The sequence below is a fragment of the Pleurodeles waltl genome, chromosome 4_1, assembly GCF_031143425.1.
Source record: "Pleurodeles waltl isolate 20211129_DDA chromosome 4_1, aPleWal1.hap1.20221129, whole genome shotgun sequence".
Classification (NCBI taxonomy): Eukaryota; Metazoa; Chordata; class Amphibia; order Caudata; family Salamandridae; genus Pleurodeles; species Pleurodeles waltl.
In genome coordinates, this window is record NC_090442.1 from 906,458,977 (window position 1) to 906,481,252 (window position 22,276).

A 22,276-nucleotide genomic window follows, 5' to 3' on the forward strand; every position below is an offset into this window, starting at 1 on the left:
GCCACCAGAGGTCATTACATGCTGAGGTGGCGTTTCCGAAGATGATGAGCTCGGTCTTGTCAGAGTTGAGCTTGAGGCAGCTTTCTCACATCCAGGTGGCGACGGCTTCCATTCCTGAGTGGAAGTTCCTTTTGGCCATGTCTGGGTCTTCGGTAAGGGAGAAGATGAGTTGTGTGTCATCAGCATACAACACAATGTTCATTCCATGGCTTCTGCCGATGGCTACGATTGGGGCCATATATACGTTGACAAGAGTTGGACTCAAAGAGGATCCTTGGGGGACTCCGCAGTTGACTCCTGTGGGTCTGGATGTGTAGGGTGGGAGTCTGACCCTATGAGTCCTCCCGGAGAGGAAGGAGTGGATCCATTCCAGGGCTTTTACACAGATTCCCTATCTCCCCCAACACTCCTCCCCCCCAGCTACCACCACTTAGTTTGTCTGTGGTGGGAACCTGCACTCAGTTTAGGAGTTTGGGGCTTATTTTTCACCAACAGACCATGACCCAGTGAAAGATAGAAAGGCAGAAAAGGAAGAAAGGAGAAATAGAGATAAGAAAACAAAGATGAAGTTGGAAAAGGAGACGAAAAAAATCTTCACAAATAGGCAAGTGTAGATTAGTGAAAGAGAAAGGTTATGGCAATCTTGATATGCAGAAATAGGGCCGTGGGAAACATGTTGGGGCTCTGCATTTATGTTCACAAACTATTCACTGCCCCCCCAAATGTCACCTCCACTTTTAGCAGCAGACGTATTGTGTCCTTACTGTGTCGCATAACTATATCGAAACCACCCTCACATTCACCAGCACAACCGGACAGGTCACCGTGAAATCAGTACAACCAGAATACCCAGCCAAAGATTGGGTCATAAATTTCAAAGTAAGAGGTATCAGCTCCACATCAAAATAAGCGTAAACCACCCAAATATCCAAGGATGAGTAGGAAATGGTGATAACTATAACTCCAAAAAAAGGCACATGTAATTCCTGTTCCAACTAGCACTGTGAAGAAAATATTGGCCTTCAGAAGGAAATATTGCTGGTTTGCATAGAAAAACAATCCAAGTGGGGAGATGTAGGAATAACAAGAGACACCACAAACTATAGCCAGCAATCAGAATCTGCACTAGACTCTGCTTGTTAACTAGTCCTTTGCACAGCCTAGTTGGCTTTCTTGTTTACAGAAACACTGACTTGTCAGCTCACCTATGCACTGTAACCTTCACCCTGAATGAGCCAATGCTAAGTAAGGACACATGACCTCTAATTTCATACTTATCATAACTCTAAATTACTTCAGTCTCCCAGACCTAAGAGCATAAGAAAAAAGCTACTGTGTGATATTTTCTTATTATACAGTTCATCACAAATTTTGCAGCATTGCCTCAGTAGGTAGGTATGAGAAGAATTGAGATGCTTCTTCGTCGGGGTGATGGTGTTGTTAATTAAAGTTGTCCCCACAATATAGTAGGAGGAATGATCTCCAAGATAATAATCTAGACGTTGCTGTAAAAATGACATTTAGTGAAGTTACCATCTCAGTAAAAACATAAATAATAACAAAACAACAAAAACATACTACGTGGCCTGTGAGATATATTGGTATTTAAAGGTGCACCGTCAATTGTCATCTGACGAAGTGGCCGAGTGGTTAAGGCGATGGACTGCTAATCCATTGTGCTCTGCACGCGTGGGTTCGAATCCCACCTTTGTCGGTTCCCTATCTGTTTTGTAATTACTTAGGCTTTGCCTTTGGTCTGAACAAGAGAGACCAAGGAGCATTACACCAATATATCCCAGCATTATAATTGTTGATTTCTGGTTACAATTGGAAATTACGTTGCATTCGCGCGCCTGCTGTGGCATTAGTGTGACAAGTTCATCTTCTTCATTAAGGACGTTTCCTATAAATGGATACAACATTTACTCATTGTTGACAGACTTAGTTGCCTAGCGTTGTTCTTTTTTGTCAAAGTTTATTATTTTATATTACCAATTTAAGTCTTTCAGCACAATGTGAAAAGGAATATAGAAGCAAAACTCCATCCAAATCATGAGATGTGACACATGCTATCTATTTTCAGATAAGTGACCGTTCATTGTTAGAGTAGCCGAGCGCCCTAAATAATTGTATTAACAATCAAGACTTTTCGGGGCGTGGGTTCGAATCCGCTTTTAAGATAATTTTGTACTCCATATCTGAATGGTTTTTACTTACTCTGATATACTTCCAGCACAATAAATGTATATTACTTTCAGCAAGTCGTAATATTCGTGCACCTGCTATGGTATAACGAATCCATCTTCTTCAATAGGGACGTTTTCTATATGTTACATGTTGCTCATTCGTGATCTATAGGAGTCGAATCTTCCGTGCATAACATTCCTAATTTTTTACTTTTTGTCAACGTGTAATTTTCCGACTTCGTTTTCCCTAATTTATCTGTTTCATCACAAGATAAAGGGAAAGATAGCAGAGAAACCCACATCCCAGCAGCTGAAGATAGATGGGCTTAACAAACACGCAAAACGAGGCACAGGGAGAAACAAATAATTTGTGTCTTCCTTCCTTCCATGAAAGTGAAATCTGATCTGCCCATTTGACCATGGTTCGCATTTTAGATGAAGAGTGAAAGATGCCTCCGAGGCCGGCTTTAGGGCAGTGCTGGGTGGAGAAGAGGGATGGGTGGCGGGCGGGGGTGGCGCTTGGGATGTTTGGGGAAGGGATGCACTGACCTTTAGGGGGCGCTGTGTTTAGCACTAACTCACGATTTAAAAGCACCTGCTGCAGAGTGTTGCACAGGGCACAAGTCCTAAAAATAGAAGTGGGGGGACTAAACAAGTTAGGCAGTCTGAGTGAAATCCTGGCACGTGACATCACATGTGACATCAGAGAAAGTGGCATCAGAAGCCATGACTTTGCAGGAAGTGACATCAGATCCCGAGACCTCACACATATGTGTAGTGGGACTATCATGAGTACAGTTGAGAACATTACGAGCATACACACAAACACTTTATGTTTAGGCAGTTTAGGCAGAAGACTCACGCTTTTGTAAGCTACACATAACACAATGTTGCCTTTTGTTAGTGTAAGGCTTCCTTTACCCAAGGACTTAACAAGCTAGCTCTAGCGCCAACCTACCCCACCAGGTGTAATATGCCATATGCAGCACATTTCCATCCAGATGAGATTGTATTAGCTGTCTGGCTCTCCAGAGGTGAGACCTCACGCCTATGCAAAGTATGCTAACCCTTCAATCAATCAATCAGTTTTTATAAAGTGCAGCTACTCACCCTTGAGGTTCTCAAGGCGCTGGAGGGGGTGGGGGGGGCTTCATCCGAAGAGCCACGTCTTGAGGTACTTCCTGAAGGTAGTAAGCGATGGGCTTTGTCTGAGGTGCAAGGGGAGGTTGTTCCAGCTCTTTGCTGCAATGTAGGTGAAGAATCATCCACCTGCGGTGGTTTTACAAATGCGGGGGATGGTGACCAGGGTTAGCTAGGCAGAGCGGAGGTATCTGGCAGGGGTGTGGAAGGAGACTTGGGGATTTAGGTAGGCTGGTCTGACGTTGTGTATGGCCTTGTAGGTGTGGGTGAGTAGCTTGAAGGAGATTCATTTCTCAACCGGGAGCCTGAAGGGTCCTCAGGTGTTGGGAGATATGTTCTCGTTGTGGGAGGTTCAGGATCAGTCCAGCGGTGGTATTCTGGATGAGTTGTAGTTTTTGGATGTTTCTCTCCAAGGTGCCGGCATAGAGAGCATTGCCATAGTCGAGCTTGCTTGTGACTGAGGCGTGGCGGACTGTCCTGCAGCAGTCTGCTGGGATCCACCTGAAGACATTTTAAAGTTTGCGGAGTATGTGCCAGCAGGAGGAGGAGACTGAGTTTACCTGACGGGTCATGGATAGGGAGGAGTAGAGGATGATGCCTCGGTTGGAGGCGTGCTCATTCGGTGTGGGGGGGTGCTGAGGGATGTGTGCCACCAGAGGTCATTACATGCTGAGGTGGCGTTTCCGAAGATGATAAGCTCGGTCTTGTCAGAGTTGAGCTTGAGGCAGCTTTCTCACATCCAGGTGGCGACGGCTTCCATTCCTGAGTGGAAGTTCCTTTTGGCCATGTCTGGGTCTTCGGTAAGGGAGAAGATGAGTTGTGTGTCATCAGCATACAACACAATGTTCATTCCATGGCTTCTGCCGATGGCTACGATTGGGGCCATATATACGTTGACAAGAGTTGGACTCAAAGAGGATCCTTGGGGGACTCCGCAGTTGACTCCTGTGGGTCTGGATGTGTAGGGTGGGAGTCTGACCCTATGAGTCTTCCCGGAGAGGAAGGAGTGGATCCATTCCAGGGCTTTTACACAGATTCCCTATCTCCACCAACACTCCTCCCCCCCAGCTCCACCACTTAGTTTGTCTGTGGTGGGAACCTGCACTCAGTTTAGGAGTTTGGGGCTTATTTTTCACCAACAGACCATGACCCAGTGAAAGATAGAAAGGCAGAAAAGGAAGAAAGGAGAAATAGAGATAAGAAAACAAAGATGAAGTTGGAAAAGGAGACGAAAAAATTCTTCACAAATAGGCAAGTGTAGATTAGTGAAAGAGAAAGATTATGGCAATCTTGATATGCAGAAATAGGGCCATGGGAAACATGATGGGGCTCTGCATTTATGTTCACAAACTATTCACTGCCCCCCCAAATGTCACCTCCACTTTTAGCAGCAGACGTATTGTGTCCTTACTGTGTCGCATAACTATATCGAAACCACCCTCACATTCACCAGCACAACCGGACAGGTCACCGTGAAATCAGTACAACCAGAATACCCAGCCAAAGATTGGGTCATAAATTTCAAAGTAAGAGGTATCAGCTCCACATCAAAATAAGCGTAAACCACCCAAATATCCAAGGATGAGTAGGAAATGGTGATAACTATAACTCCAAAAAAAGGCACATGTAATTCCTGTTCCAACTAGCACTGTGAAGAAAATATTGGCCTTCAGAAGGAAATATTGCTGGTTTGCATAGAAAAACAATCCAAGTGGGGAGATGTAGGAATAACAAGAGACACCACAAACTATAGCCAGCAATCAGAATCTGCACTAGACTCTGCTTGTTAACTAGTCCTTTGCACAGCCTAGTTGGCTTTCTTGTTTACAGAAACACTGACTTGTCAGCTCACCTATGCACTGTAACCTTCACCCTGAATGAGCCAATGCTAAGTAAGGACACATGACCTCTAATTTCATACTTATCATAACTCTAAATTACTTCAGTCTCCCAGACCTAAGAGCATAAGAAAAAAGCTACTGTGTGATATTTTCTTATTATACAGTTCATCACAAATTTTGCAGCATTGCCTCAGTAGGTAGGTATGAGAAGAATTGAGATGCTTCTTCGTCGGGGTGATGGTGTTGTTAATTAAAGTTGTCCCCACAATATAGTAGGAGGAATGATCTCCAAGATAATAATCTAGACGTTGCTGTAAAAATGACATTTAGTGAAGTTACCATCTCAGTAAAAACATAAATAATAACAAAACAACAAAAACATACTACGTGGCCTGTGAGATATATTGGTATTTAAAGGTGCACCGTCAATTGTCATCTGACGAAGTGGCCGAGTGGTTAAGGCGATGGACTGCTAATCCATTGTGCTCTGCACGCGTGGGTTCGAATCCCACCTTTGTCGGTTCCCGATCTGTTTTGTAATTACTTAGGCTTTGCCTTTGGTCTGAACAAGAGAGACCAAGGAGCATTACACCAATATATCCCAGCATTATAATTGTTGATTTCTGGTTACAATTGGAAATTACGTTGCATTCGCGCGCCTGCTGTGGCATTAGTGTGACAAGTTCATCTTCTTCATTAAGGACGTTTCCTATAAATGGATACAACATTTACTCATTGTTGACAGACTTAGTTGCCTAGCGTTGTTCTTTTTTGTCAAAGTTGATTATTTTATATTACCAATTTAAGTCTTTCAGCACAATGTGAAAAGGAATATAGAAGCAAAACTCCATCCAAATCATGAGATGTGACACATGCTATCTATTTTCAGATAAATGACCGTTCATTGTTAGAGTAGCCGAGCGCCCTAAATAATTGTATTAACAATCAAGACTTTTCGGGGCGTGGGTTCGAATCAGCTTTTAAGATAATTTTGTTCTCCATATCTGAATGGTTTTTACTTACTCTGATATACTTCCAGCACAATAAATGTATATTACTTTCAGCAAGTCGTAATATTCGTGCACCTGCTATGGTATAACGAATCCATCTTCTTCAATAGGGACGTTTTCTATATGTTACATGTTGCTCATTCGTGATCTATAGGAGTCGAATCTTCCGTTCATAACATTCCTAATTTTTTACTTTTTGTCAACGTGTAATTTTCCGACTTCGTTTTCCCCAATTTATCTGTTTCATCACAAGATAAAGGGAAAGATAGCAGAGAAACCCACATCCCAGCAGCTGAAGATAGATGGGCTTAACAAACACGCAAAACGAGGCACAGGGAGAAACAAATAATTTGTGTCTTCCTTCCTTCCATGAAAGTGAAATCTGATCTGCCCATTTGACCATGGTTCGCATTTTAGATGAAGAGTGAAAGATGCCTCCGAGGCCGGCTTTAGGGCAGTGCTGGGTGGAGAAGAGGGATGGGTGGCGGGCGGGGGTGGCGCTTGGGATGTTTGGGGAAGGGATGCACTGACCTTTAGGGGGCGCTGTGTTTAGCACTAACTCACGATTTAAAAGCACCTGCTGCAGAGTGTTGCACAGGGCACAAGTCCTAAAAATAGAAGTGGGGGGACTAAACAAGTTAGGCAGTCTGAGTGAAATCCTGGCACGTGACATCACATGTGACATCAGAGAAAGTGGCATCAGAAGCCATGACTTTGCAGGAAGTGACATCAGATCCCGAGACCTCACACATATGTGTAGTGGGACTATCATGAGTACAGTTGAGAACATTACGAGCATACACACAAACACTTTATGTTTAGGCAGTTTAGGCAGAAGACTCACGCTTTTGTAAGCTACACATAACACAATGTTGCCTTTTGTTAGTGTAAGGCTTCCTTTACCCAAGGACTTAACAAGCTAGCTCTAGCGCCAACCTACCCCACCAGGTGTAATATGCCATATGCAGCACATTTCCATCCAGATGAGATTGTATTAGCTGTCTGGCTCTCCAGAGGTGAGACCTCACGCCTATGCAAAGTATGCTAACCCTTCAATCAATCAATCAGTTTTTATAAAGTGCAGCTACTCACCCTTGAGGTTCTCAAGGCGCTGGAGGGGGTGGGGGGGGGCTTCATCCGAAGAGCCACGTCTTGAGGTACTTCCTGAAGGTAGTAAGCGATGGGCTTTGTCTGAGGTGCAAGGGGAGGTTGTTCCAGCTCTTTGCTGCAATGTAGGTGAAGAATCATCCACCTGCGGTGGTTTTACAAATGCGGGGGATGGTGACCAGGGTTAGCTAGGCAGAGCGGAGGTATCTGGCAGGGGTGTGGAAGGAGACTTGGGGATTTAGGTAGGCTGGTCTGACGTTGTGTATGGCCTTGTAGGTGTGGGTGAGTAGCTTGAAGGAGATTCATTTCTCAACCGGGAGCCTGAAGGGTCCTCAGGTGTTGGGAGATATGTTCTCGTTGTGGGAGGTTCAGGATCAGTCCAGCGGTGGTATTCTGGATGAGTTGTAGTTTTTGGATGTTTCTCTCCAAGGTGCCGGCATAGAGAGCATTGCCATAGTCGAGCTTGCTTGTGACTGAGGCGTGGCGGACTGTCCTGCAGCAGTCTGCTGGGATCCACCTGAAGACATTTTAAAGTTTGCGGAGTATGTGCCAGCAGGAGGAGGAGACTGAGTTTACCTGACGGGTCATGGATAGGGAGGAGTAGAGGATGATGCCTCGGTTGGAGGCGTGCTCATTCGGTGTGGGGGGGTGCTGAGGGATGTGTGCCACCAGAGGTCATTACATGCTGAGGTGGCGTTTCCGAAGATGATAAGCTCGGTCTTGTCAGAGTTGAGCTTGAGGCAGCTTTCTCACATCCAGGTGGCGACGGCTTCCATTCCTGAGTGGAAGTTCCTTTTGGCCATGTCTGGGTCTTCGGTAAGGGAGAAGATGAGTTGTGTGTCATCAGCATACAACACAATGTTCATTCCATGGCTTCTGCCGATGGCTACGATTGGGGCCATATATACGTTGACAAGAGTTGGACTCAAAGAGGATCCTTGGGGGACTCCGCAGTTGACTCCTGTGGGTCTGGATGTGTAGGGTGGGAGTCTGACCCTATGAGTCTTCCCGGAGAGGAAGGAGTGGATCCATTCCAGGGCTTTTACACAGATTCCCTATCTCCACCAACACTCCTCCCCCCCAGCTCCACCACTTAGTTTGTCTGTGGTGGGAACCTGCACTCAGTTTAGGAGTTTGGGGCTTATTTTTCACCAACAGACCATGACCCAGTGAAAGATAAAAAGGCAGAAAAGGAAGAAAGGAGAAATAGAGATAAGAAAACAAAGATGAAGTTGGAAAAGGAGACGAAAAAAATCTTCACAAATAGGCAAGTGTAGATTAGTGAAAGAGAAAGATTATGGCAATCTTGATATGCAGAAATAGGGCCATGGGAAACATGATGGGGCTCTGCATTTATGTTCACAAACTATTCACTGCCCCCCCAAATGTCACCTCCACTTTTAGCAGCAGACGTATTGTGTCCTTACTGTGTCGCATAACTATATCGAAACCACCCTCACATTCACCAGCACAACCGGACAGGTCACCGTGAAATCAGTACAACCAGAATACCCAGCCAAAGATTGGGTCATAAATTTCAAAGTAAGAGGTATCAGCTCCACATCAAAATAAGCGTAAACCACCCAAATATCCAAGGATGAGGAGGAAATGGTGATAACTATAACTCCAAAAAAAGGCACATGTAATTCCTGTTCCAACTAGCACTGTGAAGAAAATATTGGCCTTCAGAAGGAAATATTGCTGGTTTGCATAGAAAAACAATCCAAGTGGGGAGATGTAGGAATAACAAGAGACACCACAAACTATAGCCAGCAATCAGAATCTGCACTAGACTCTGCTTGTTAACTAGTCCTTTGCACAGCCTAGTTGGCTTTCTTGTTTACAGAAACACTGACTTGTCAGCTCACCTATGCACTGTAACCTTCACCCTGAATGAGCCAATGCTAAGTAAGGACACATGACCTCTAATTTCATACTTATCATAACTCTAAATTACTTCAGTCTCCCAGACCTAAGAGCATAAGAAAAAAGCTACTGTGTGATATTTTCTTATTATACAGTTCATCACAAATTTTGCAGCATTGCCTCAGTAGGTAGGTATGAGAAGAATTGAGATGCTTCTTCGTCGGGGTGATGGTGTTGTTAATTAAAGTTGTCCCCACAATATAGTAGGAGGAATGATCTCCAAGATAATAATCTAGACGTTGCTGTAAAAATGACATTTAGTGAAGTTACCATCTCAGTAAAAACATAAATAATAACAAAACAACAAAAACATACTACGTGGCCTGTGAGATATATTGGTATTTAAAGGTGCACCGTCAATTGTCATCTGACGAAGTGGCCGAGTGGTTAAGGCGATGGACTGCTAATCCATTGTGCTCTGCACGCGTGGGTTCGAATCCCACCTTTGTCGGTTCCCGATCTGTTTTGTAATTACTTAGGCTTTGCCTTTGGTCTGAACAAGAGAGACCAAGGAGCATTACACCAATATATCCCAGCATTATAATTGTTGATTTCTGGTTACAATTGGAAATTACGTTGCATTCGCGCGCCTGCTCTGGCATTAGTGTGACAAGTTCATCTTCTTCATTAAGGACGTTTCCTATAAATGGATACAACATTTACTCATTGTTGACAGACTTAGTTGCCTAGCGTTGTTCTTTTTTGTCAAAGTTTATTATTTTATATTACCAATTTAAGTCTTTCAGCACAATGTGAAAAGGAATATAGAAGCAAAACTCCATCCAAATCATGAGATGTGACACATGCTATCTATTTTCAGATAAGTGACCGTTCAGTGTTAGAGTGGCCGAGCGCCCTAAATAATTGTATTAACAATCAAGACTTTTCGGGGCGTGGGTTCGAATCCGCTTTTAAGATAATTTTGTACTCCATATCTGAATGGTTTTTACTTACTCTGATATACTTCCAGCACAATAAATGTATATTACTTTCAGCAAGTCGTAATATTCGTGCACCTGCTATGGTATAACGAATCCATCTTCTTCAATAGGGACGTTTTCTATATGTTACATGTTGCTCATTCGTGATCTATAGGAGTCGAATCTTCCGTGCAAAACATTCCTAATTTTTTACTTTTTGTCAACGTGTAATTTTCCGACTTCGTTTTCCCCAATTTATCTGTTTCATCACAAGATAAAGGGAAAGATAGCAGAGAAACCCACATCCCAGCAGCTGAAGATAGATGGGCTTAACAAACACGCAAAACGAGGCACAGGGAGAAACAAATAATTTGTGTCTTCCTTCCTTCCATGAAAGTGAAATCTGATCTGCCCATTTGACCATGGTTCGCATTTTAGATGAAGAGTGAAAGATGCCTCCGAGGCCGGCTTTAGGGCAGTGCTGGGTGGAGAAGAGGGATGGGTGGCGGGCGGGGGTGGCGCTTGGGATGTTGGGGAAGGGATGCACTGACCTTTAGGGGGCGCTGTGTTTAGCACTAACTCACGATTTAAAAGCACCTGCTGCAGAGTGTTGCACAGGGCACAAGTCCTAAAAATAGAAGTGGGGGGACTAAACAAGTTAGGCAGTCTGAGTGAAATCCTGGCACGTGACATCACATGTGACATCAGAGAAAGTGGCATCAGAAGCCATGACTTTGCAGGAAGTGACATCAGATCCCGAGACCTCACACATATGAGTAGTGGGACTATCATGAGTACAGTTGAGAACATTACGAGCATACACACAAACACTTTATGTTTAGGCAGTTTAGGCAGAAGACTCACGCTTTTGTAAGCTACACATAACACAATGTTGCCTTTTGTTAGTGTAAGGCTTCCTTTACCCAAGGACTTAACAAGCTAGCTCTAGCGCCAACCTACCCCACCAGGTGTAATATGCCATATGCAGCACATTTCCATCCAGATGAGATTGTATTAGCTGTCTGGCTCTCCAGAGGTGAGACCTCACGCCTATGCAAAGTATGCTAACCCTTCAATCAATCAATCAGTTTTTATAAAGTGCAGCTACTCACCCTTGAGGTTCTCAAGGCGCTGGAGGGGGTGGGGGGGGCTTCATCCGAAGAGCCACGTCTTGAGGTACTTCCTGAAGGTAGTAAGCGATGGGCTTTGTCTGAGGTGCAAGGGGAGGTTGTTCCAGCTCTTTGCTGCAATGTAGGTGAAGAATCATCCACCTGCGGTGGTTTTACAAATGCGGGGGATGGTGACCAGGGTTAGCTAGGCAGAGCGGAGGTATCTGGCAGGGGTGTGGAAGGAGACTTGGGGATTTAGGTAGGCTGGTCTGACGTTGTGTATGGCCTTGTAGGTGTGGGTGAGTAGCTTGAAGGAGATTCATTTCTCAACCGGGAGCCTGAAGGGTCCTCAGGTGTTGGGAGATATGTTCTCGTTGTGGGAGGTTCAGGATCAGTCCAGCGGTGGTATTCTGGATGAGTTGTAGTTTTTGGATGTTTCTCTCCAAGGTGCCGGCATAGAGAGCATTGCCATAGTCGAGCTTGCTTGTGACTGAGGCGTGGCGGACTGTCCTGCAGCAGTCTGCTGGGATCCACCTGAAGACATTTTAAAGTTTGCGGAGTATGTGCCAGCAGGAGGAGGAGACTGAGTTTACCTGACGGGTCATGGATAGGGAGGAGTAGAGGATGATGCCTCGGTTGGAGGCGTGCTCATTCGGTGTGGGGGGGTGCTGAGGGATGTGTGCCACCAGAGGTCATTACATGCTGAGGTGGCGTTTCCGAAGATGATAAGCTCGGTCTTGTCAGAGTTGAGCTTGAGGCAGCTTTCTCACATCCAGGTGGCGACGGCTTCCATTCCTGAGTGGAAGTTCCTTTTGGCCATGTCTGGGTCTTCGGTAAGGGAGAAGATGAGTTGTGTGTCATCAGCATACAACACAATGTTCATTCCATGGCTTCTGCCGATGGCTACGATTGGGGCCATATATACGTTGACAAGAGTTGGACTCAAAGAGGATCCTTGGGGGACTCCGCAGTTGACTCCTGTGGGTCTGGATGTGTAGGGTGGGAGTCTGACCCTATGAGTCTTCCCGGAGAGGAAGGAGTGGATCCATTCCAGGGCTTTTACACAGATTCCCTATCTCCACCAACACTCCTCCCCCCCAGCTCCACCACTTAGTTTGTCTGTGGTGGGAACCCTGCACTCAGTTTAGGAGTTTGGGGCTTATTTTTCACCAACAGACCATGACCCAGTGAAAGATAGAAAGGCAGAAAAGGAAGAAAGGAGAAATAGAGATAAGAAAACAAAGATGAAGTTGGAAAAGGAGACGAAAAAAATCTTCACAAATAGGCAAGTGTAGATTAGTGAAAGAGAAAGGTTATGGCAATCTTGATATGCAGAAATAGGGCCATGGGAAACATGATGGGGCTCTGCATTTATGTTCACAAACTATTCACTGCCCCCCCAAATGTCACCTCCACTTTTAGCAGCAGACGTATTGTGTCCTTACTGTGTCGCATAACTATATCGAAACCACCCTCACATTCACCAGCACAACCGGACAGGTCACCGTGAAATCAGTACAACCAGAATACCCAGCCAAAGATTGGGTCATAAATTTCAAAGTAAGAGGTATCAGCTCCACATCAAAATAAGCGTAAACCACCCAAATATCCAAGGATGAGTAGGAAATGGTGATAACTATAACTCCAAAAAAAGGCACATGTAATTCCTGTTCCAACTAGCACTGTGAAGAAAATATTGGCCTTCAGAAGGAAATATTGCTGGTTTGCATAGAAAAACAATCCAAGGGGGAGATGTAGGAATAACAAGAGACACCACAAACTATAGCCAGCAATCAGAATCTGCACTAGACTCTGCTTGTTAACTAGTCCTTTGCACAGCCTAGTTGTCTTTCTTGTTTACAGAAACACTGACTTGTCAGCTCACCTATGCACTGTAACCTTCACCCTGAATGAGCCAATGCTAAGTAAGGACGCATGACCTCTAATTTCATACTTATCATAACTCTAAATTACTTCAGTCACCCAGACCTAAGAGCATAAAAAAAGCTACTGTGTGATATTTTCTTATTATACAGATCATCACAAATTTTGCAGCATTGCTGCAGTAGGTAGGTATGAGAAGAATTGAGATGCTTCTTCGTCGGGGTGATGGTGTTGTTAATTAAAGTTGTCCCCACAATATAGTAGGAGGAATGATCTCCAAGATCATAATCTAGACGTTGCTGTAAAAATGACATTTAGTGAAGTTACCATCTCAGTAAAAACATAAATAATAACAAAACAACAAAAACATACTACGTGGCCTGTGAGATATATTGGTATTTAAAGGTGCACCGTCAATTGTCATCTGACGAAGTGGCCGAGTGGTTAAGGCCATGGACTGCTAATTCATTGTGCTCTGCACGCATGGGTTCGAATCCCACCATCGTCGGTTCCCCGATCTGTTTTGTAATTACTTCGGCTTTGCCTTTGGTCTGAACAAGAGAGACCAAGGAGCATTATAATTGTTGATTTCTGGTTACAATTGGAAATTACGTTGCATTCGCGCGCCTGCTGTGGCATTAGTGTGACAAGTTCATCTTCTTCATTAAGGACGTTTCCTATAAATGGATACAACATTTACTCATTGTTGACAGACTTAGTTGCCTAGCGTTGTTCTTTTTTGTCAAAGTTTATTATTTTATATTACCAATTTAAGTCTTTCAGCACAATGTGAAAAGGAATATAGAAGCAAAACTACATCCAAATCATGAGATGTGACACATGCTATCTATTTTCAGATAAGTGACCAGTCAGTGTTAGAGTGGCCGAGCGCCCTAAATAATTCCATTAACAATCAAGTCTTTTCGGGGCGTGTATTCGAATCCCCTTGCTCTGCTTTTAAGATTATTTTGTACTCCATATCTGAATGGTTTTTACTTACTCTGATATACTTCCAGCACAATAAATGTATATTACTTTCAGCAAGTCGTAATATTCGTGCACCTGCTATGGTATAACGAATCCATCTTCTTCAATAGGGACGTTTTCTATATATTACATGTTGCTCATTCGTGATCTATAGGAGTCGAATCTTCCGTGCATAACATTCCTAATTTTTTACTTTTTGCCAACGTGTAATTTTCCGACTTCGTTTTCCCCAATTTATCTGTTTCATCACAAGAGAAAGGGAAAGATAGCAGCGAAACCCACATCCCAGCAGCTGAAGATAGATGGGCTTAACAAACACGCAAAACGAGGCACAGGGAGAAACAAATAATTTGTGTCTTCCTTCCTTCCATGAAAGTGAAATCTAATCTGCCCATTTGACCATGGTTCGCATTTTAGATGAAGAGTGAAAGATGCCTCCGAGGCCGGCTTTAGGGCAGTGCTGGGTGGAGAAGAGGGATGGCTGGCGGGCGGGGGTGGCGCTTGGGATGTTTGGGGAAGGGATGCACTGACCTTTAGGGGGCGCTGTGTTTAGCACTAATTTACGATTCAAAAGCACCTGCTGCAGAGTGTTGCACAGGGCACAAGTCCTAAAAATAGAAGTGGGGGGACTAAACAAGTTAGGCAGTATGAGTGAAATCCTGGCACGTGACATCACATGTGACATCAGAGAAAGAGGCATCAGAAGCCATGACTTTGCAGGAAGTGACATCAGATCTTGAGACCTCACACATATGTGTAGTGGGACTATCATGAGTATAGTTGAGAACATTACGAGCATACACACAAACACTTTATGTTTAGGCAGTTTAGGCAGAAGCCTCACGCTTTTGTAAGCTACACATAACACAATGTTGCATTTTGTTAGTGTAAGGCTTCCTTTACCCAAGGATTTAACAAGCTAGCTCTAGCGCCAACCTACCCCACCAGGTGTAATATGCCATATGCAGCACATTTCCATCCAGATGAGATTGTATTAGCTGACTGGCTTTCCAGAGGTGAGACCTCACACCTATGCAAAGTATGCTAACCCTTCAATCAATCAATCCGTTTTTATAAAGTGCAGCTACTCACCCTTGAGGTTCTCAAGGCGCTGGAGGGGGGTGGGGGGGCTTCATCCGAAGAGCCACGTCTTGAGGTACTTCCTGAAGGTAGTAAGCGATGGGCTTTGTCTGAGGTGCCAGGGGAGGTTGTTCCAGCTCTTTGCTGCAATGTAGGTGAAGAATCATCCACCTGCGGTGGTTTTACAAATGCGGGGGATGGTGACCAGGGCCAGCTAGGCAGAGCGGAGGTATCTGGCAGGGGAGTGGAAGGAGACGCGGGGATTTAGGTAGGCTGGTCTGACGTTGTGTATGGCCTTGTAGGTGTGGGTGAGTAGCTTGAAGGAGATTCATTTCTCAACCGGGAGCCTGAAGGGTCCTCAGGTGTTGGGAGATATGTTCTCGGTGTGGGAGGTTCAGGATCAGTCCAGCGGCGGTATTCTGGATGAGTTGTAGTTTTGGGATGTTTCTCTCCACGGTGCCGGCATAGAGAGCATTGCCATAGTCGAGCTTGCTTGTGACTGAGGCGTGGCGGACTGTCCTGCAGCAGTCTGCTGGGATCCACCTGAAGACATTTTAAAGTTTGCGGAGTATGTGCCAGCAGGAGGAGGAGACTGAGTTTACCTGACGGGTCATGGATAGGGAGGAGTAGAGGATGATGCCTCGGTTGGAGGCGTGCTCATTCGGTGTGGGGGGGTGCTGAGGAAAGTGTGCCACCAGAGGTCATTACATGCTGAGGTGGCGTTTCCGAAGATGATGAGCTCGGTCTTGTCAGAGTTGAGCTTGAGGCAGCTTTCTCACATCCAGGTGGCGACGGCTTCCATTCCTGAGTGGAAGTTCCTTTTGGCCATGTCTGGGTCTTCGGTAAGGGAGAAGATGAGTTGTGTGTCATCAGCAAACAACACAATGTTCATTCCATGGCTTCTGACGATGGCTACAATTGGGGCCATATATACGTTGAAAAGATTTGGACTCAAAGAGGATCCTTGGGGGACTCCGCAGTTGACTTCTGTGGGTCTGGATGTGTAGGGTGGGAGTCTGACCCTATGAGTCCTCCCGGAGAGGAAGGAGTGGATCCATTCCAGGGCTTTTACACAGATTCCCTATCTCCCCCAACACTCCTCCCCCCCAGCTACCACCACTTAGTTTGTCTGTGGTGGGAACCTGCACTCAGTTTAGGAGTTTGGGGCTTATTTTTCACCAACAGACCATGACCCAGTGAAAGATAGAAAGGCAGAAAAGGAAGAAAGGAGAAATAGAGATAAGAAAACAAAGATGAAGTTGGAAAAGGAGACAAAAAAAATCTTCACAAATAGGCAAGTGTAGATTAGTGAAAGAGAAAGGTTATGGCAATCTTGATATGCAGAAATAGGGCCATGGGAAACACGTTGGGGCTCTGCATTTATGTTCACCAACTATTTACTGCCCCCCCCAAATGTCACCTCCACTTTTAGCAGCAGATGTATTGTGTCCTTACAGTGTCGCATAACTATATCGAAACCACCCTCACATTCACCAGCACAACCGGACAGGTCACCGTGAAATCAGTACAACCAGAATACCCAGCCAAAGATTGGGTCATAAATTTCAAAGTAAGAGGTATCAGCTCCACATCAAAATAAGTGTAAACCACCCAAATATCCAAGGATGAGTAGGAAATGGTGATAACTATAACTCCAAAAAAAGGCACATGTAATTCCTGTTCCAACTAGCACTGTGAAGAAAATATTGGCCTTCAGAAAGAAATATTGCTGGTTTGCATAGAAAAACAATCCAAGTGGGGAGATGTAGGAATAACAAGAGACACCACAAACTATAGCCAGCAATCAGAATCTGCACTAGACTCTGCTTGTTAACTAGTCCTTTGCACAGCCTAGTTGGCTTTCTTGTTTACAGAAACACTGACTTGTCAGCTCACCTATGCACTGTAACCTTCACCCTGAATGAGCCAATGCTAAGTAAGGACACATGACCTCTAATTTCATACTTATCATAACTCTAAATTACTTCAGTCTCCCAGACCTAAGAGCATAAGAAAAAAGCTACTGTGTGATATTTTCTTATTATACAGTTCATCACAAATTTTGCAGCATTGCTGCAGTAGGTAGGTATGAGAAGAATTGAGATGCTTCTTCGTCTGGGTGATGGTGTTGTTAATTAAAGTTGTCCCCACAATATAGTAGGAGGAATGATCTCCAAGATCATAATCTAGACGTTGCTGTAAAAATGACATTTAGTGAAGTTACCATCTCAGTAAAAACATAAATAATAACAAAACGACAAAAACATACTACGTGGCCTGTGAGATATATTGGTATTTAAAGGTGCACATTCAATTGTCATCTAACGAAGTGGCTGAGTGGTTAAGGGGATGGACTGCTAATCCATTGTGATCTGCACGCGTGGGTTCGAGTCCCACCTGCGTCGGTTCCCTGATTTGTTTTGTAATTACTTAGGTTTTGCCTTTGGTCTGAACAAGAGAGACCAAGGAGCATTACACCAATATATCCCAGCATTCTAATTGTTGATTTCTGGTTACAATTGGAAATTACGTTGCATTCGCGCGCCTGCTGTGGCATTAGTGTGACAAGTTCATCTTCTTCATTAAGGACGTTTCCTATAAATGGATACAACATTTACTCATTGTTGACAGACTTAGTTGCCTAGCGTTGTTCTTTTTTGTCAAAGTTTATTATTTTATATTACCAATTTAAGTCTTTCAGCACAATGTGAAAAGGAATATAGAAGCAAAACTCCATCCAAATCATGAGATGTGACACATGCTATCTATTTTCAGATAAGTGACCTTTTTATCTCAGTGTTAGAGTGGCCGAGCGCCCTAAATAATTGTATTAACAATCAAGTCTTTTCGGGGCGTGGGTTCGAATCCCCTTGCTCCGCTTTTAAGATAATTTTGTACTCCATATCTGAATGGTTTTTACTTACTCTGATATACTTCCAGCACAATAAATGTATATTACTTTCAGCAAGTCGTAAAATTCGTGCACCTGCTATGGTATAACCCATTTAACCCATTTATTTAATTGTTATTGGCCTATCCGGCCTTAACAATAATCACACAATAGATATCAATCCATCAAACTCAATAAAAATCACATCGAATAAAACATCTCAATAAAAGAAAAATATGCTTGAATTTTTGATTTAACATGTGCCAAAAATGTATCCAATTTACCATGTATTATCGTAAAACCTAATTTGACCATAATTTACATAAAAACTTAACTTATTCTAGAAAAACATTATAAGTCTGATATTTAAAATGTCTTATTATGGGACGAATCATTTGGGGCCTTGCATTGCCTTCCAACCATTTAATAAAAGCCCGAGGCCTAACCCAGTTTTTCACTACCCTGCACCGATTTCCCAGGCTAAATAGCTACGGGATAACATAGGCTATTATGCCTGTACCAACTTTGGGTGCATTGATAGACGAAGTTTCCATGCTTCCAAGATATAAGTTGAGACCTTTATCACAATGTATTTCTAATCTGAACGCATACATAGCGCTTCCGCCTCCTTGCACTTCCTAACTCCGTAAGATCTGAAAAGTGGTCGAAGGTACAGTTCTGAAAAGTGGACGAAGGTACAGTCTATGGTATAACGAATCCATCTTCTTCAATAGGGACGTTTTCTATATATTACATGTTGCTCATTCGTGATCTATAGGAGTCGAATCTTCCGTGCATAACATTCCTAATTTTTTACTTTTTGCCAACGTGTAATTTTCCGACTTCGTTTTCCCCAATTTATCTGTTTCATCACAAGATAAAGGGAAAGATAGCAGCGAAACCCACATCCCAGCAGCTGAAGATAGATGGGCTTAACAAACACGCAAAACGAGGCACAGGGAGAAACAAATAATTTGTGTCTTTATTCCTTCCATGAAAGTGAAATCTGATCTGCCCATTTGACCATGGTTCGCATTTTAGATGAAGAGTGAAAGATGCCTCCGAGGCCGGCTTTAGGGCAGTGCTGGGTGGAGAAGGGGGATGGGTGGCGGGCGGGGGTGGCGCTTGGGATGTTTGGGGAAGGGATGCACTGACCTTTAGGGGGCGCTGTGTTTAGCACTAACTTACGATTCAAAAGCACCTGCTGCAGAGTGTTGCACAGGGCACAAGTCCTAAAAATAGAAGTGGGGGGACTAAACAAGTTAGGCAGTATGAGTGAAATCCTGGCACGTGACATCACATGTGACATCAGAGAAAGTGGCATCAAAAGCCATGACTTTGCAGGAAGTGACATCAGATCTTGAGACCTCACACATATGTGTAGTGGGACTATCATGAGTATAGTTGAGAACATTACGAGCATACACACAAACACTTTATGTTTAGGCAGTTTAGGCAGAAGACTCACGCTTTTGTAAGCTACACATAACACAATATTGCCTTTTGTTAGTGTAAGGCTTCCTTTACCCAAGGATTTAACAAGCTAGCTCTAGCGCCAACCTACCCCACCAGGTGTAATATGCCATATGCAGCACATTTCCATCCAGATGAAATTGTATTAGCTGTCTGGCTCTCCAGAGGTGAGACCTCACGCCTATGCAAAGTATGCTAACCCTTCAATCAATCAATCCGTTTTTATAAAGTGCAGCTTCTCACCCTTGAGGTTCTCAAGGCGCTGGAGTGGGGTGGGGGGGGGGCTTCATCCGAAGAGCCACGTCTTGAGGTACTTCCTGAAGGTAGTAAGCGATGGGCTTTGTCTGAGGTGCAAGGGGAGGTTGTTCTAGCTCTTTGCTGCAATGTAGGTGAAGAATCATCCACCTGCGGTGGTTTTACAAATGCGCGGGATGGTGACCAGGGCCAGCTAGGCAGAGCGGAGGTATCTGGCAGGGGTGTGGAAGGAGACGCGGGGATTTAGGTAGGCTGGTCTGACGTTGTGTAGGGCCTTGTAGGTGTGGGTGAGAAGCTCGAAGGAGATTCATTTCTCAACCGGGAGCCTGAAGGGTCCTCAGGTGTTGGGAGATATGTTCTCGGTGTGGGAGGTTCAGGATCAGTCCAGTGGCGGTATTCTGGATGAGTTGTAGTTTTTGGATGTTTCTCTCCACGGTGCCGGCATAGAGAGCATTGCCATAGTCGAGCTTGCTTGTGACTGAGGCGTGGCGGACTGTCCTGCAGCAGTCTGCTGGGATCCACCTGAAGACATTTTAAAGTTTGCGGAGTATGTGCCATCAGGAGGAGGAGACTGAGTTTACCTGACGGGTCATGGATAGGGAGGAGTAGAGGATGATGCCTCGGTTGGAGGCGTGCTCATTCGGTGTGGGGGGGTGCTGAGGGATGTGTGCCACCAGAGGTCATTACATGCTGAGGTGGCGTTTCCGAAGATGATGAGCTCGGTCTTGTCAGAGTTGAGCTTGAGGCAGCTTTCTCACATCCAGGTGGCGACGGCTTCCATTCCTGAGTGGAAGTTCCTTTTGGCCAGGTCTGGGTCTTCGGTAAGGGAGAAGATGAGTTGTGTGTCATCAGCATACAACACAATGTTCATTCCATGGCTTCTGACAATGGCTACGATTGGGGCCATATATACGTTGAAAAGAGTTGGACTCAAAAAGGATCCTTGGGGGACTCCGCAGTTGACTCCTGTGGGTCTGGATGTGTAGGGTGGGAGTCTGACCCTATGAGTCCTCCCGGAGAGGAAGGAGTGGATCCATTCCAGGGCTTTTACACAGATTCCCTATCTCCCCCAACACTCCTCCCCCCCAGCTACCAGCACTTAGTTTGTCTGTGGTGGGAACCTGCACTCAGTTTAGGAGTTTGGGGCTTATTTTTCACCAACAAACCATGACCCAGTGAAAGATAGAAAGGCAGAAAAGGAAGAAAGGAGAAATAGAGATAAGAAAACAAAGATGAAGTTGGAAAAGGAGACAAAAAAAATCTTCACAAATAGGCAAGTGTAGATTAGTGAAAGAGAAAGGTTATGGGAATCTTGATATGCAGAAATAGGGCCATGGGAAACACGTTGGGGCTCTGCATTTATATTCACAAACTATTCACTGCCCCCCCAAATGTCACCTCCACTTTTAGCAGCAGGACACGTGTCCTTACTGTGTCGCATAACTATATCAAAACCACCCTCACATTCACCAGCACAACCGGACAGGTCACCGTGAAATCAGTACAACCAGAATACCCAGCCAAAGATTGGGTCATAAATTTCAAAGTAAGAGGTATCAGCTCCACATCAAAATAAGCGTAAACCACCCAAATATCCAAGGATGAGTAGGAAATGGTGATAACTATAACTCAAAAAAAAGGCACATGTAATTCCTGTTCCAACTAGCACTGTGAAGAAAATATTGGCCTTCAGAAGGAAATATTGCTGGTTTGCATAGAAAAACAATCCAAGTGGGGAGATGTAGGAATAACAAGAGACACCACAAACTATAGCCAGCAATCAGAATCTGCACTAGACTCTGCTTGTTAACTAGTCCTTTGCACAGCCTAGTTGGCTTTCTTGTTTACAGAAACACTGACTTGTCAGCTCACCTATGCACTGTAACCTTCACCCTGAATGAGCCAATGCTAAGTAAGGACACATGACCTCTAATTTCATACTTATCATAACTCTAAATTACTTCAGTCTCCCAGACCTAAGAGCATAAGAAAAAAGCTACTGTGTGATATTTTCTTATTATACAGTTCATCACAAATTTTGCAGCAATGCCTCAGTAGGTAGGTATGAGAAGAATTGAGATGCTTCTTCGTCGGGGTGATGGTGTTGTTAATTAAAGTTGTCCCCACAATATAGTAGGAGGAATGATCTCCAAGATAATAATCTAGACGTTGCTGTAAAAATGACATTTAGTGAAGTTACCATCTCAGTAAAAACATAAATAATAACAAAACAACAAAAACATACTACGTGGCCTGTGATATATATTGGTATTTAAAGGTGCACCGTCAATTGTCATCTGACGAAGTGGCCGAGTGGTTAAGGCGATGGACTGCTAATCCATTGTGCTCTGCACGCGTGGGTTCGAATCCCACCTTTGTCGGTTCCCGATCTGTTTTGTAATTACTTTGCCTTTGGTCTGAACAAGAGAGACCAAGGAGCATTACACCAATATATCCCAGCATTATAA

At 44.3% G+C, this 22,276-nt stretch overlaps 5 non-coding genes across 5 annotated transcripts; all 5 read left to right on the forward strand.

The window, feature by feature from the left end:
* Positions 1–1,632: 1,632 nt before the first annotated feature.
* Positions 1,633–1,714, forward strand: TRNAS-GCU (transfer RNA serine (anticodon GCU)). Its single transcript has one exon. It is a non-coding gene; the product is annotated as a tRNA-Ser (tRNA).
* Positions 1,715–5,605: 3,891 nt separating this feature from the next.
* TRNAS-GCU (transfer RNA serine (anticodon GCU)) lies at positions 5,606–5,687 on the forward strand. The gene has a single exon. It is a non-coding gene; the product is annotated as a tRNA-Ser (tRNA).
* A 3,892-nt stretch (positions 5,688–9,579) lies between these two features.
* On the forward strand, positions 9,580–9,661 carry TRNAS-GCU (transfer RNA serine (anticodon GCU)). Its single transcript has one exon. It is a non-coding gene; the product is annotated as a tRNA-Ser (tRNA).
* Positions 9,662–13,549: 3,888 nt separating this feature from the next.
* TRNAS-GCU (transfer RNA serine (anticodon GCU)) lies at positions 13,550–13,631 on the forward strand. The gene has a single exon. It is a non-coding gene; the product is annotated as a tRNA-Ser (tRNA).
* An 8,476-nt stretch (positions 13,632–22,107) lies between these two features.
* TRNAS-GCU (transfer RNA serine (anticodon GCU)) lies at positions 22,108–22,189 on the forward strand. Its single transcript has one exon. It is a non-coding gene; the product is annotated as a tRNA-Ser (tRNA).
* Positions 22,190–22,276: the final 87 nt, after the last annotated feature.